The following is a 14,713-nucleotide window of genomic DNA, read 5'->3' as shown; positions in this document are numbered from 1 at the left end:
AGAAGGTCAGAAATCAGTGCCACAGTACTGACTCATGGTACAAGCAATTCCAAGGCTTTCCTTAGAAATGCCCACAATGCTGCACAAACCTCAGGGAAAAAATGCTCAGAAGAAAGAACAGACTGGCAGTGTACATGGCCTGACATGGTGCACTCAATTATTAAGCATGCCAGTCTTTTTCTATCTATATTTTATTGGGCAGCTTAAAAAGAAGCACAACCACTATATAACTCCTGCAAAACACTCAGTGTACCACCAGTATTTACAGTGCCTTTCCATTCTTAAGCATACAAATTTATCTTAAAGAAGACCTCAGGGTTTGCTCTTGCCATTTACATAGGCTTGTCATATCAGCCCTGCAGATACCACCAGCTCATGTGAAGCTTTTTTATGGCACTACGGTGGGAACGGCTGTCAAAACAATTTCTCAGGTAGCACATGGAAACTCACCCTTCATCCTCCCAGGGCCACGCTTTGTTCCTTCTAAGAATCACAGTGAGATATACTGGAGTCATAACACAGAATACTTAATAGCAGCTTCACATACTTTGTTCCCTTTCTAGACTTACTGTATCCAAATACAGAGTAGCCACACAGAGCCTAAACTTATCAAATCCAGAGACCTTCAACTGTATGAAATAAGAAAAGCCACAAGTCTGAGCATTCCCTTACACATCTCCATCAGAAATTGACTGCACTCAGATTTCAGCACAGCCGCAATCCATGTGCTCAGTGCAAACCTTCAGCCCAGGAGGAATGGCCACTTCACAGGAGAAGACAGCCTGGCATTTTTCACTCCTCCTGCCTTTGCCGTCTCCATTCAGCACACCGGCTGCACAGCCCACAGAGCCGGTTTGACATCATACCCAACTTCAAGGAATCTAACCAGCTTAGACTGGACCTAAATGTCTTACAAATGCACTGGCAAAGGCGCTTCATCCCTGGCACTAACCAAATCCGTACAATAACCCCAGGACTCCTAATGTAGATTTATGACGTGATGTTAAATTCCATAAAAACATCAACAGCCATTTGCGTGTCTGGATTAAAGTCTGTCATGTGGGAATTAATACAGTTCTGTCTCAACCCCAATGAGCTGACGCCCACTTTGCAGTAATCCTGAATTCTGGTTCCAGGAAGTGAATCAGAGATGATTATGAAGCTCAGACCAAACCCGGTTTACTCCTAAAGTTTCTATACAGGGAACCTGACCCAGCTCCTCAGCAGTGCATACATCTCTCCTACAGATCTGATTTTCTTCACACTCCACCAGGCCTACTTTCCATTCTAAATCTTCCCCCCAAAAACACTCTCTTATCTCCAGGAGAGACCAGGAGCTGTGCTTGGAACTGGAAGAGAGTAACACTTGATGATGTGAGCACCTTGGCACACAGACCTGTAGTTTAACATACACCTCAAACAACTGCCTCTCAAAACAACTGGCTTTCTGCTTGCAGTGCAGGCAGGACACACCACTTACACAGTATGGACCAGCAAGAGACAGCAACACATACATACACTGGAAGAAAATAATTAAGACAAAGCTGCCACTCTTACATTGAAACTACATGCAAAACAGTTGTCAATAGGGAAATGCCTATTCCCTTTTCCCTGAGGGTAATCACTACTTAACAGTTTCCCTACCCTTCAGTTTACCTGCCTGCCCCAACACAGCTGGACTGGACCCAGAAGCACTAAAACATACACGCTGCAACACTGCCTTGCTAGTCTGTCCTACTTTAAAGGCTGTACTCTAAAGACAGAGCTTAAAAGGGAAGGTTTCTTAGATGTACATTCCCTCCATGTACTCCTGGTAACCTCCTCCCAAAAACGGAGATGTAAGCAAATTGCATTCAGAGACAGATGTTATCTTGCAGCACAGCCTGACGCAGCTCAGGGCCCAGCTCCCACCCTCACCAGCATGCCCTCCTTCTCCTCTGACGGCTGAAATAATGACATTCAGATGTACCTGTTTCATCTCAGGAGGCACAGCTGACATTCTCAACTCTCCCAAACTCCTGCTGCTGTGCTGCACAGCGTGATTACTTCTAGAGTCAGCACCAGGACAGCACAGCTGAGAAAACTTCCCTTCATGTAATTAACTGACCTATACTCCCACTGCATTTCTTCTTTGTAGGAGACAAAAAGCAGACATCACCTTGAAGAACTATTATTACGGCTCTATCAGGATACTATCACTGTATATTCGCTGCTTTATCTGTATGGCAGCGTCCACCTGCAGGCTACATCACTACAAAAGCAGTTCCAGAAATATCCTATTTTCTTAGTTAAGTACATACAAAAATGTTCCAAACATTAATGGGTACTGCGAAGACTGATACTGGAGTATATTGGATTAGTCTCTAATCACTGTTAAATCATACGAAAGATTAAATCGTTTTGTTCTAATAGTTATTAGCAAAACATCTGACAAAGTTTATCCTTTAATCTCCACGTAACTGAAATCCTGTGATCACCACCTCTGTGTCACAGCCTGTAAGTACGCTGCCATCAGGAACACTGCAGCCAACGTCAGCACCAGCACAGAGTGTGTCTACTCACCTGGGTCCGATGGGATTCTCCACTGAGTACCAGGGGGAGTTCAAATAAATAGAAATAAAAGCAGATCATGTTGGTACACACCCAACTTTTACCTTACACACAGCTCTGCCTCGCTGACTCATAAGTGTATACAGCAACATATTCACCTGAAATCATCGTAAAAGAAGTTTAAATAAAAAACAGAAGAAACGGATCCAACTGCAAACTGTGAATGGAAACAGCTGAAATCTGTAAAATGGGACATAGAAACAAAATGTTAAAAAAGTGCTTTATGCTACACTGGAAACAAAATGAAATAAATCAGGCAAGGTGGGTCCACGTCTCAAAAAGCTGCACGAAAAGCAGGCAGTAGCCCCGCTCAGCTGAGTGCTGCAATGCCATAGGGCAAACACACAGCAGTACCTCCAGCAGCCTGACATGCTGCAATAGGAACACGAGTGGTACCACGCATAGAGCCTGCTCTGTAAAACAAGAAGAGTGAACTATGACATTCAAGTGAGAGATGCACTTACAGTACTGCTGGGTAACAAAAATCAATCAGGGCCCATGTGAAAGTACTGTGCATGTTGCAAGACTGGCACGGGCCTCCCTATGGTTTCCTTACCGCAGAACCTCAGGTTCCATTGTGAACAAACCCACAAGGAGCCACTCTTCCCTACTGTCCAGGGGAGTCTGCAAAAGAACCTCTCCGCAGGCAAAGGTGGGCTTGAACTATTTGTGTTTCTTCAGAACTATCCTCTGATAGACAGAAATGCTTTCCCTTTGCTCACACTGTCCCTGGCATCCATCATCATCAGAGCAATAAACATTTACCATGTACTGTTTCTAGATAAAAAGGGGATATAATTAGCTGGACAAAAAAAAGCAGAACCCATTTTTTCCTGTTAGTTTGTTTATTGTAATCTTAACATGGTGTTCCCAGGAGGATATCTCACTGAGTGAATGCAGAACATCACACTTGTGGGATGGGCTGGGGGTGGCAGGCACACTCGCTGCTCCCACTCATGCCACAGTCCCTGGCTACCCCGCAGCTAATTGTTTTGGCTGGGAATTGTCCTCACAGTAGGCAGCACTGGATGCAAAACCTCCAGTCCTTGTTATCTCTGCAGCAGTTCTCAGCTTTTCTAAAGCCAGTTCCATAAAGAAAGAGGAAAGGACAGTTTGTGCTTGATGTTTAACCTGCAGCTCTATTTTCCAGAAACTCAACCGATTAATGCCTTTGATTATATCTTAAGAACTCCCAGTGTGACACAACAAACATGAAGGTGACTTCTCCAGAGTGCCTTTATCTTCACCCCGCATCAGCAGGCTTGCGCATACTCTTCCTCCTCCTCTTCCTCGCTCCTGCCTCCCAGGTCCCCACGTCGCTGCTTCTTTCTTCGGCAGCAGATCCTGAAATACGAGGCACGACACCATTAGACCTGAGCAGCAGCAAACCCTCCACCTCAAGGAAGCGGGGAAAACCTGGCGTCCCAAAGGAACGCGGCACACGACCACCCAGCCAAGGGGGAAGACCTTGCATCCGCCCCCTCTCCCCAGCCCAATTCCAAACAAAACTACTTAAGAGCTGCTTTTCTCACCTCACTGGCACGCTGCGAAGGCTCCAGCCGGCGCTGCAGGGGATCGTGGAGGCGGGCAGACTGGGCAAATATAGCTGGGCACTCAAAAAGCAGCGGACAAAGGAGTCGCTTCCCTGCTTACAGGGGACCCCCAGCCACTGCCTCCATTGCAAAGGGCCTGGGACTCGGGGACACAGCCGCTCCCTGACTTACAGGGCAGCCCCTATCCCTATGGCCGCGGGAGGCTCCTTCTCTCCCAGTCCGGGGCACTTTGGCACCCACCCCGCTAACGGGGCGGTCGCCCCACACAGGCTACCAGCAGAGCAAAAAGGCTCACGCACCCAGACCCTGATTACAGGCGGGCCGACAACACCCCTGGAGCCACAGAGCTCGGTTTCCCCCCCAGCAGCAGGAACGACTCTCAGCCGCCAGGCAGCGGGGCGACACGGCCTAATGCCGCGGTCGGGGAAAAAGCACATCCAATTCCGGGGAGGGAGCAAGCCCAGCCCCACAGCTCGCAGCCCCGTGCCTCTGAAAGGCCGGGGCCACATTCCCACCTGAGTACAGGGGGTCTCTCAGAACGCAGCTCACCAAACACAGGGGGCACGCACAGCCCTGCCTACAGGACGGCACCCCACGCCTCACCATCATCAAAAAGCCCCACGGAGCACACAGCTCCCGCCAACGCCCGAGCTACAGGCGGGCCCGCCCAGCAGCAGAACATCACCACAGCATCACCACAACATCACCACGTCTTTGAGAGCCCAGGGAACAACCTCGACCCACCGAGCGGGGAGGTCACCCCAACACATAAGCACATAAGCACATAAAAGCAGCACCTCAACCTGCACCCTCTAACGGGACAGGGAGGGGTCATCCCCACCAGCTGGATGGCTAAAGCAGCCGGCCGCAACACTGCGGCCTCCCCGGCCCTGATTACAGGGCGGGGCGGGCCACTTGAGGGACAGAGGGCTCCACATCTTGTGACACAAGCCCCGAGTACGGGGCGGCCACGCAAGGACAGGCCCAAGCCCTGGCTACAGGGTGGCCTCGGCCACAGAGCTGCCAAGTGGCACAGATCTCATCTAAGAGAAAAAGGAGACGGGCCAACAGGACACTCGCTGCGCTCGTGGGACTAAGATGAGAGGGAAGACCCCCGGCTTGCGGCATGCAGCCAACCCCTCCAAGCCCCACTTGGGAAGCCAAAGCTAGGCTGCAGCATCTTTGTGGAGGCCTAAAGGGAAAGCTCACTCACACACTCACCACGCAAACGCAAACAGGGAATGGAAGGGGAACACACACACACAGGCAAGCTTTCCAGCAGGGAAGGACAAGGCGGCGCAGCCAACTCCTGGGAATAAACCCGCACCCACGAGCAACTCACAAGAGCCTGAGGCCTGTGTCCGGGGGCTGCACGGAGGCCACAAACCTCAACGTGCCAAGGGGGCGTTCTCAAGCAAGGACAAAGGACAAAGGACAAATGCCACGCCACTCACCCCGAGTACGGGGCCGGCGCATTGACAGGCCACCAGCAGGCAACAGCACTGAGGGGCCGGGGGAGGAGGGGCAGGGAAAAGGCACTGCCCTGATTACAGGGAGGCCTTGGGGTACCGACGAGCTCCATTTCCCACGCAGGTGCGGAGAGGTGGCTTTCACCCTCCGTTACAGGGGGCCACGCTCCCCAGGCAGCCAAAGGAGCAACAAGGCAAAAGGCCAACTACAGAAAAGACCAGAGCCCTGATTACAGGGAGGCCACCCAGCACAAAGACGACCTGGTCACCCAAGGCCGCCGGCAACGCTCAATTCCAATGTGACTATATAGCCCTGTTAACAGGGAGGTGATTTGCCCAGAACGCCTTTCTCTTTCCCCCCCGCATTGGCAGGCTTCTGCTTCCTCCTCTTCCTCCTCTTCCTCTTCTTCCTCTTCTTCCTCCTCTTCTTCCTCCTCCTCTTCTTTCTCTTCTTCTTCCTCCTCTTTTTCCTCCTCCTCTTCCTCGCTCCTGCCTCCCAGGTCCCCACGTCGCTGCTTCTTTCTTCGGCAGCAGATCCTGAAATACGAGGCACGACACCATTAGACCTGAGCAGCAGCAAACCCTCCACCTCAAGGAAGCGGGGAAAACCTGGCGTCCCAAAGGAACGCGGCACACGACCACCCAGCCAAGGGGGAAGACCTTGCATCCGCCCCCTCTCCCCAGCCCAATTCCAAACAAAACTACTTAAGAGCTGCTTTTCTCACCTCACTGGCACGCTGCGAAGGCTCCAGCCGGCGCTGCAGGGGATCGTGGAGGCGGGCAGACTGGGCAAATATAGCTGGGCACTCAAAAAGCAGCGGACAAAGGAGTCGCTTCCCTGCTTACAGGGGACCCCCAGCCACTGCCTCCATTGCAAAGGGCCTGGGACTCGGGGACACAGCCGCTCCCTGACTTACAGGGCAGCCCCTATCCCTATGGCCGCGGGAGGCTCCTTCTCTCCCAGTCCGGGGCACTTTGGCACCCACCCCGCTAACGGGGCGGTCGCCCCACACAGGCTACCAGCAGAGCAAAAAGGCTCACGCACCCAGACCCTGATTACAGGCGGGCCGACAACACCCCTGGAGCCACAGAGCTCGGTTTCCCCCCCAGCAGCAGGAACGACTCTCAGCCGCCAGGCAGCGGGGCGACACGGCCTAATGCCGCGGTCGGGGAAAAAGCACATCCAATTCCGGGGAGGGAGCAAGCCCAGCCCCACAGCTCGCAGCCCCGTGCCTCTGAAAGGCCGGGGCCACATTCCCACCTGAGTACAGGGGGTCTCTCAGAACGCAGCTCACCAAACACAGGGGGCACGCACAGCCCTGCCTACAGGACGGCACCCCACGCCTCACCATCATCAAAAAGCCCCACGGAGCACACAGCTCCCGCCAACGCCCGAGCTACAGGCGGGCCCGCCCAGCAGCAGAACATCACCACAGCATCACCACAACATCACCACGTCTTTGAGAGCCCAGGGAACAACCTCGACCCACCGAGCGGGGAGGTCACCCCAACACATAAGCACATAAGCACATAAAAGCAGCACCTCAACCTGCACCCTCTAACGGGACAGGGAGGGGTCATCCCCACCAGCTGGATGGCTAAAGCAGCCGGCCGCAACACTGCGGCCTCCCCGGCCCTGATTACAGGGCGGGGCGGGCCACTTGAGGGACAGAGGGCTCCACATCTTGTGACACAAGCCCCGAGTACGGGGCGGCCACGCAAGGACAGGCCCAAGCCCTGGCTACAGGGTGGCCTCGGCCACAGAGCTGCCAAGTGGCACAGATCTCATCTAAGAGAAAAAGGAGACGGGCCAACAGGACACTCGCTGCGCTCGTGGGACTAAGATGAGAGGGAAGACCCCCGGCTTGCGGCATGCAGCCAACCCCTCCAAGCCCCACTTGGGAAGCCAAAGCTAGGCTGCAGCATCTTTGTGGAGGCCTAAAGGGAAAGCTCACTCACACACTCACCACGCAAACGCAAACAGGGAATGGAAGGGGAACACACACACACAGGCAAGCTTTCCAGCAGGGAAGGACAAGGCGGCGCAGCCAACTCCTGGGAATAAACCCGCACCCACGAGCAACTCACAAGAGCCTGAGGCCTGTGTCCGGGGGCTGCACGGAGGCCACAAACCTCAACGTGCCAAGGGGGCGTTCTCAAGCAAGGACAAAGGACAAAGGACAAATGCCACGCCACTCACCCCGAGTACGGGGCCGGCGCATTGACAGGCCACCAGCAGGCAACAGCACTGAGGGGCCGGGGGAGGAGGGGCAGGGAAAAGGCACTGCCCTGATTACAGGGAGGCCTTGGGGTACCGACGAGCTCCATTTCCCACGCAGGTGCGGAGAGGTGGCTTTCACCCTCCGTTACAGGGGGCCACGCTCCCCAGGCAGCCAAAGGAGCAACAAGGCAAAAGGCCAACTACAGAAAAGACCAGAGCCCTGATTACAGGGAGGCCACCCAGCACAAAGACGACCTGGTCACCCAAGGCCGCCGGCAACGCTCAATTCCAATGTGACTATATAGCCCTGTTAACAGGGAGGTGATTTGCCCAGAACGCCTTTCTCTTTCCCCCCCGCATTGGCAGGCTTCTGCTTCCTCTTCTTCCTCCTCTTCCTCCTCTTCCTCCTCTTCCTCCTCCTCTTCTTTCTCTTCTTCTTCCTCCTCTTTTTCCTCCTCCTCTTCCTCGCTCCTGCCTCCCAGGTCCCCACGTCGCTGCTTCTTTCTTCGGCAGCAGATCCTGAAATACGAGGCACGACACCATTAGACCTGAGCAGCAGCAAACCCTCCACCTCAAGGAAGCGGGGAAAACCTGGCGTCCCAAAGGAACGCGGCACACGACCACCCAGCCAAGGGGGAAGACCTTGCATCCGCCCCCTCTCCCCAGCCCAATTCCAAACAAAACTACTTAAGAGCTGCTTTTCTCACCTCACTGGCACGCTGCGAAGGCTCCAGCCGGCGCTGCAGGGGATCGTGGAGGCGGGCAGACTGGGCAAATATAGCTGGGCACTCAAAAAGCAGCGGACAAAGGAGTCGCTTCCCTGCTTACAGGGGACCCCCAGCCACTGCCTCCATTGCAAAGGGCCTGGGACTCGGGGACACAGCCGCTCCCTGACTTACAGGGCAGCCCCTATCCCTATGGCCGCGGGAGGCTCCTTCTCTCCCAGTCCGGGGCACTTTGGCACCCACCCCGCTAACGGGGCGGTCGCCCCACACAGGCTACCAGCAGAGCAAAAAGGCTCACGCACCCAGACCCTGATTACAGGCGGGCCGACAACACCCCTGGAGCCACAGAGCTCGGTTTCCCCCCCAGCAGCAGGAACGACTCTCAGCCGCCAGGCAGCGGGGCGACACGGCCTAATGCCGCGGTCGGGGAAAAAGCACATCCAATTCCGGGGAGGGAGCAAGCCCAGCCCCACAGCTCGCAGCCCCGTGCCTCTGAAAGGCCGGGGCCACATTCCCACCTGAGTACAGGGGGTCTCTCAGAACGCAGCTCACCAAACACAGGGGGCACGCACAGCCCTGCCTACAGGACGGCACCCCACGCCTCACCATCATCAAAAAGCCCCACGGAGCACACAGCTCCCGCCAACGCCCGAGCTACAGGCGGGCCCGCCCAGCAGCAGAACATCACCACAGCATCACCACAACATCACCACGTCTTTGAGAGCCCAGGGAACAACCTCGACCCACCGAGCGGGGAGGTCACCCCAACACATAAGCACATAAGCACATAAAAGCAGCACCTCAACCTGCACCCTCTAACGGGACAGGGAGGGGTCATCCCCACCAGCTGGATGGCTAAAGCAGCCGGCCGCAACACTGCGGCCTCCCCGGCCCTGATTACAGGGCGGGGCGGGCCACTTGAGGGACAGAGGGCTCCACATCTTGTGACACAAGCCCCGAGTACGGGGCGGCCACGCAAGGACAGGCCCAAGCCCTGGCTACAGGGTGGCCTCGGCCACAGAGCTGCCAAGTGGCACAGATCTCATCTAAGAGAAAAAGGAGACGGGCCAACAGGACACTCGCTGCGCTCGTGGGACTAAGATGAGAGGGAAGACCCCCGGCTTGCGGCATGCAGCCAACCCCTCCAAGCCCCACTTGGGAAGCCAAAGCTAGGCTGCAGCATCTTTGTGGAGGCCTAAAGGGAAAGCTCACTCACACACTCACCACGCAAACGCAAACAGGGAATGGAAGGGGAACACACACACACAGGCAAGCTTTCCAGCAGGGAAGGACAAGGCGGCGCAGCCAACTCCTGGGAATAAACCCGCACCCACGAGCAACTCACAAGAGCCTGAGGCCTGTGTCCGGGGGCTGCACGGAGGCCACAAACCTCAACGTGCCAAGGGGGCGTTCTCAAGCAAGGACAAAGGACAAAGGACAAATGCCACGCCACTCACCCCGAGTACGGGGCCGGCGCATTGACAGGCCACCAGCAGGCAACAGCACTGAGGGGCCGGGGGAGGAGGGGCAGGGAAAAGGCACTGCCCTGATTACAGGGAGGCCTTGGGGTACCGACGAGCTCCATTTCCCACGCAGGTGCGGAGAGGTGGCTTTCACCCTCCGTTACAGGGGGCCACGCTCCCCAGGCAGCCAAAGGAGCAACAAGGCAAAAGGCCAACTACAGAAAAGACCAGAGCCCTGATTACAGGGAGGCCACCCAGCACAAAGACGACCTGGTCACCCAAGGCCGCCGGCAACGCTCAATTCCAATGTGACTATATAGCCCTGTTAACAGGGAGGTGATTTGCCCAGAACGCCTTTCTCTTTCCCCCCCGCATTGGCAGGCTTCTGCTTCCTCCTCTTCCTCTTCTTCCTCCTCTTCCTCTTCTTCCTCCTCTTCCTCTTCTTCCTCCTCTTCCTCCTCTTTCTCTTCTTCTTCCTCCTCTTTTTCCTCCTCCTCTTCCTCGCTCCTGCCTCCCAGGTCCCCACGTCGCTGCTTCTTTCTTCGGCAGCAGATCCTGAAATACGAGGCACGACACCATTAGACCTGAGCAGCAGCAAACCCTCCACCTCAAGGAAGCGGGGAAAACCTGGCGTCCCAAAGGAACGCGGCACACGACCACCCAGCCAAGGGGGAAGACCTTGCATCCGCCCCCTCTCCCCAGCCCAATTCCAAACAAAACTACTTAAGAGCTGCTTTTCTCACCTCACTGGCACGCTGCGAAGGCTCCAGCCGGCGCTGCAGGGGATCGTGGAGGCGGGCAGACTGGGCAAATATAGCTGGGCACTCAAAAAGCAGCGGACAAAGGAGTCGCTTCCCTGCTTACAGGGGACCCCCAGCCACTGCCTCCATTGCAAAGGGCCTGGGACTCGGGGACACAGCCGCTCCCTGACTTACAGGGCAGCCCCTATCCCTATGGCCGCGGGAGGCTCCTTCTCTCCCAGTCCGGGGCACTTTGGCACCCACCCCGCTAACGGGGCGGTCGCCCCACACAGGCTACCAGCAGAGCAAAAAGGCTCACGCACCCAGACCCTGATTACAGGCGGGCCGACAACACCCCTGGAGCCACAGAGCTCGGTTTCCCCCCCAGCAGCAGGAACGACTCTCAGCCGCCAGGCAGCGGGGCGACACGGCCTAATGCCGCGGTCGGGGAAAAAGCACATCCAATTCCGGGGAGGGAGCAAGCCCAGCCCCACAGCTCGCAGCCCCGTGCCTCTGAAAGGCCGGGGCCACATTCCCACCTGAGTACAGGGGGTCTCTCAGAACGCAGCTCACCAAACACAGGGGGCACGCACAGCCCTGCCTACAGGACGGCACCCCACGCCTCACCATCATCAAAAAGCCCCACGGAGCACACAGCTCCCGCCAACGCCCAAGCTACAGGCGGGCCCGCCCAGCAGCAGAACATCACCACAGCATCACCACAACATCACCACGTCTTTGAGAGCCCAGGGAACAACCTCGACCCACCGAGCGGGGAGGTCACCCCAACACATAAGCACGTAAGCACATAAAAGCAGCACCTCAACCTGCACCCTCTAACGGGACAGGGAGGGGTCATCCCCACCAGCTGGATGGCTAAAGCAGCCGGCCGCAACACTGCGGCCTCCCCGGCCCTGATTACAGGGCGGGGCGGGCCACTTGAGGGACAGAGGGCTCCACATCTTGTGACACAAGCCCCGAGTACGGGGCGGCCACGCAAGGACAGGCCCAAGCCCTGGCTACAGGGTGGCCTCGGCCACAGAGCTGCCAAGTGGCACAGATCTCATCTAAGAGAAAAAGGAGACGGGCCAACAGGACACTCGCTGCGCTCGTGGGACTAAGATGAGAGGGAAGACCCCCGGCTTGCGGCATGCAGCCAACCCCTCCAAGCCCCACTTGGGAAGCCAAAGCTAGGCTGCAGCATCTTTGTGGAGGCCTAAAGGGAAAGCTCACTCACACACTCACCACGCAAACGCAAACAGGGAATGGAAGGGGAACACACACACACAGGCAAGCTTTCCAGCAGGGAAGGACAAGGCGGCGCAGCCAACTCCTGGGAATAAACCCGCACCCACGAGCAACTCACAAGAGCCTGAGGCCTGTGTCCGGGGGCTGCACGGAGGCCACAAACCTCAACGTGCCAAGGGGGCGTTCTCAAGCAAGGACAAAGGACAAAGGACAAATGCCACGCCACTCACCCCGAGTACGGGGCCGGCGCATTGACAGGCCACCAGCAGGCAACAGCACTGAGGGGCCGGGGGAGGAGGGGCAGGGAAAAGGCACTGCCCTGATTACAGGGAGGCCTTGGGGTACCGACGAGCTCCATTTCCCACGCAGGTGCGGAGAGGTGGCTTTCACCCTCCGTTACAGGGGGCCACGCTCCCCAGGCAGCCAAAGGAGCAACAAGGCAAAAGGCCAACTACAGAAAAGACCAGAGCCCTGATTACAGGGAGGCCACCCAGCACAAAGACGACCTGGTCACCCAAGGCCGCCGGCAACGCTCAATTCCAATGTGACTATATAGCCCTGTTAACAGGGAGGTGATTTGCCCAGAACGCCTTTCTCTTTCCCCCCCGCATTGGCAGGCTTCTGCATCCTCTTCTCTTCTTCTTCGCATTCTTCTTCTTTCTTTGGCAGCAGAACCTGAAATACAAGGCATGACACCATTCCATCCCACCTTACTTTCTCCCCATTTAATTTCAGCACTATCTATTGTGAGCTATAGGCACCCTCACCAGCTTCTGAAGTACAAAGCAAGGCACAGCCAACCCGCTGTAGCTCAGTATCTTATTCTATGATAGAATCTCACAACACCTATTATCCCAGGCCATGTGTTGTCTTTAGGTAGGAAACAGCGTTTTACATTTGATTTTTTTCCTCAGAGTAACCTACCTTTTCTTCTAATCGTAGCTTCTCTATTACATTCACCTTCATAAACTCCTGAAGAGTGAACCTCTGATTTCTCCTCCACATCCATTTTGGCACTCTTACCTTTTACCCCAATGCTACACCCGTCAGGTGATAAACAGAAATAAATTCCCTAAATGACATCACACCAGACACAAGTGAAATTGCTTTATTGTTTCTTGTAGCTCCGGCCAGCTGCCCCCCCAACCGTGTACCACTACCCTGCCCCTCTCGCTGTTGGAGGCCACACTCTGGTAGGCCCCACCCCTTCACCCCTCTTGCCGTCGGAGGCCGCACTCCGGCCGGCTCCCCCCTTAATTTCATGCAGTCGGAGGCCGCGCTCAGACCGGCCCCTCCTCCTTTGCCCCTCTAGCCGTCGGATGCCGGGCTCCGGCGGCTGCACCCCCCCCCCCCGCCCCCCCTTTGCCTCTCTCAACTCGGAGGCCGCGCTCCGGCCAGCACCCCACCGCCCCCTGCCCCTCACGCTGTCGGATGCCGCTCTCCGGTCGACCCCTCCAGCCCCCTCGCCACTGGAGGCTGCGCTCCGGCCGCCCCCCCCCCCCCCCAATCTCACGCCGTCGGAGACCAAGCTCGAGCCGCCCCCCCCCTTCTTCGCTCCTTTCGCTGTCGGAGGCCGCAGTCCGGGCGGCCACCCCCCCCCCCCAGCGTCTCGCCGTCGGAAGCTGCGCACCGGCCGGCTGCCCCCCCGCCCCTCACGCTGCCGGAGGCCGCGCTCCCCGGCCGGCAACCCCCCCCCCGCCGCTCACGCCGTCAGACGCCGCTCTCCGGCCCCCCCGACGCCGTCCAAGGCCGCGCTCCGGCCGGTCCCCCGCTCCCAGCCTCTCGCCGTCGGATGCCGCTCTCCGGCAGGCCGTCCCCCTCCCGCTCCTCACGCCGGCCGAGGCCGCACTCCATCCTGCCGCTCCCCCCCCCCCCCGCTCCTCACGCCGGCCGAGGCCGCACTCCAGCCTGCCGCCCCCCCCCCCCCTCCCGCTCCTCACGCCGGCCGAGGCCGCACTCCATCCTGCCGCCCCCCCCCCCCCCCGCTCCTCACGCCGGCCGAGGCCGCACTCCATCCTGCCGCCCCCCCCCCCCCCCGCTCCTCACGCCGGCCGAGGCCGCACTCCATCCTGCCGCCCCCCCCCCCCCCCCGCTCCTCACGCCGGCCGAGGCCGCACTCCAGCCTGCCGCCCCCCCCCCCCCCGCTCCTCACGCCGGCCGAGGCCGCACTCCAGCCTGCCGCCCCCCCCCCCCCGCTCCTCACGCCGGCCGAGGCCGCACTCCAGCCGGCCCCCCCCCCACGCCGTCAGATGCCGCTCTCCGGACGCCCCCCCCGCCGCCGGAGGCTGCGCTCCGGCCGGCCGGCCCCCCTGCGCCCCGAACCCCCGCTCCGGCAGGCTCTCATTTGACTCCTCAGGCATCCTTCGTGGCAAGCAAATCGTGCTCAGAGCCCCTCACCTCCGACCGCCCGTCAGCCCCGGCCCGCCCCGGCCCGTCCGCACCGCACCTCGTTCCCGAAAGCCGCTTGGAGTCCGTCCGCCCGCTGCCGTTCTCGCGCCGCATTCCGCTTCTTCTCTTGTTCTGAGGTAAATGCCTGGAGCTCGCCTTCCCGCCTATGCGTCTTATATAGGTTTCCCTGACGTCCGCCAGCCAATAGGAGCTCAGAACGCCGCTTTCTCTTCCCGCCCTTTTCTCCTCCCGCCGTTTTTTTCTCACCTCAGCCTTCCCGCCCTTTTCAGCCGAAG

General features: G+C 57.7%; 1 long non-coding RNA gene across 1 annotated transcript; it reads right to left on the bottom strand.

Moving 5' to 3' along the window:
* Positions 1–3,455: 3,455 nt before the first annotated feature.
* Positions 3,456–14,608, bottom strand: LOC140256350 (uncharacterized). The gene is made up of 6 exons (XR_011904682.1): positions 14,476–14,608; positions 10,785–12,704; positions 8,561–10,596; positions 6,358–8,372; positions 4,143–6,169; positions 3,456–3,954 (listed from the first exon to the last, which is right to left on the bottom strand). It is a non-coding gene; the product is annotated as an uncharacterized lncRNA (long non-coding RNA).
* Between the last annotated feature and the right edge of the window lie 105 nt (positions 14,609–14,713).

The sequence above is a fragment of the Excalfactoria chinensis genome, chromosome 9 (genome assembly GCF_039878825.1).
Source record: "Excalfactoria chinensis isolate bCotChi1 chromosome 9, bCotChi1.hap2, whole genome shotgun sequence".
NCBI classification, from domain to species: domain Eukaryota; kingdom Metazoa; phylum Chordata; class Aves; order Galliformes; family Phasianidae; genus Excalfactoria; species Excalfactoria chinensis.
Note: the sequence above shows the minus strand (reverse complement) of the source record. Positions and strands in the feature narration are given on the sequence as shown.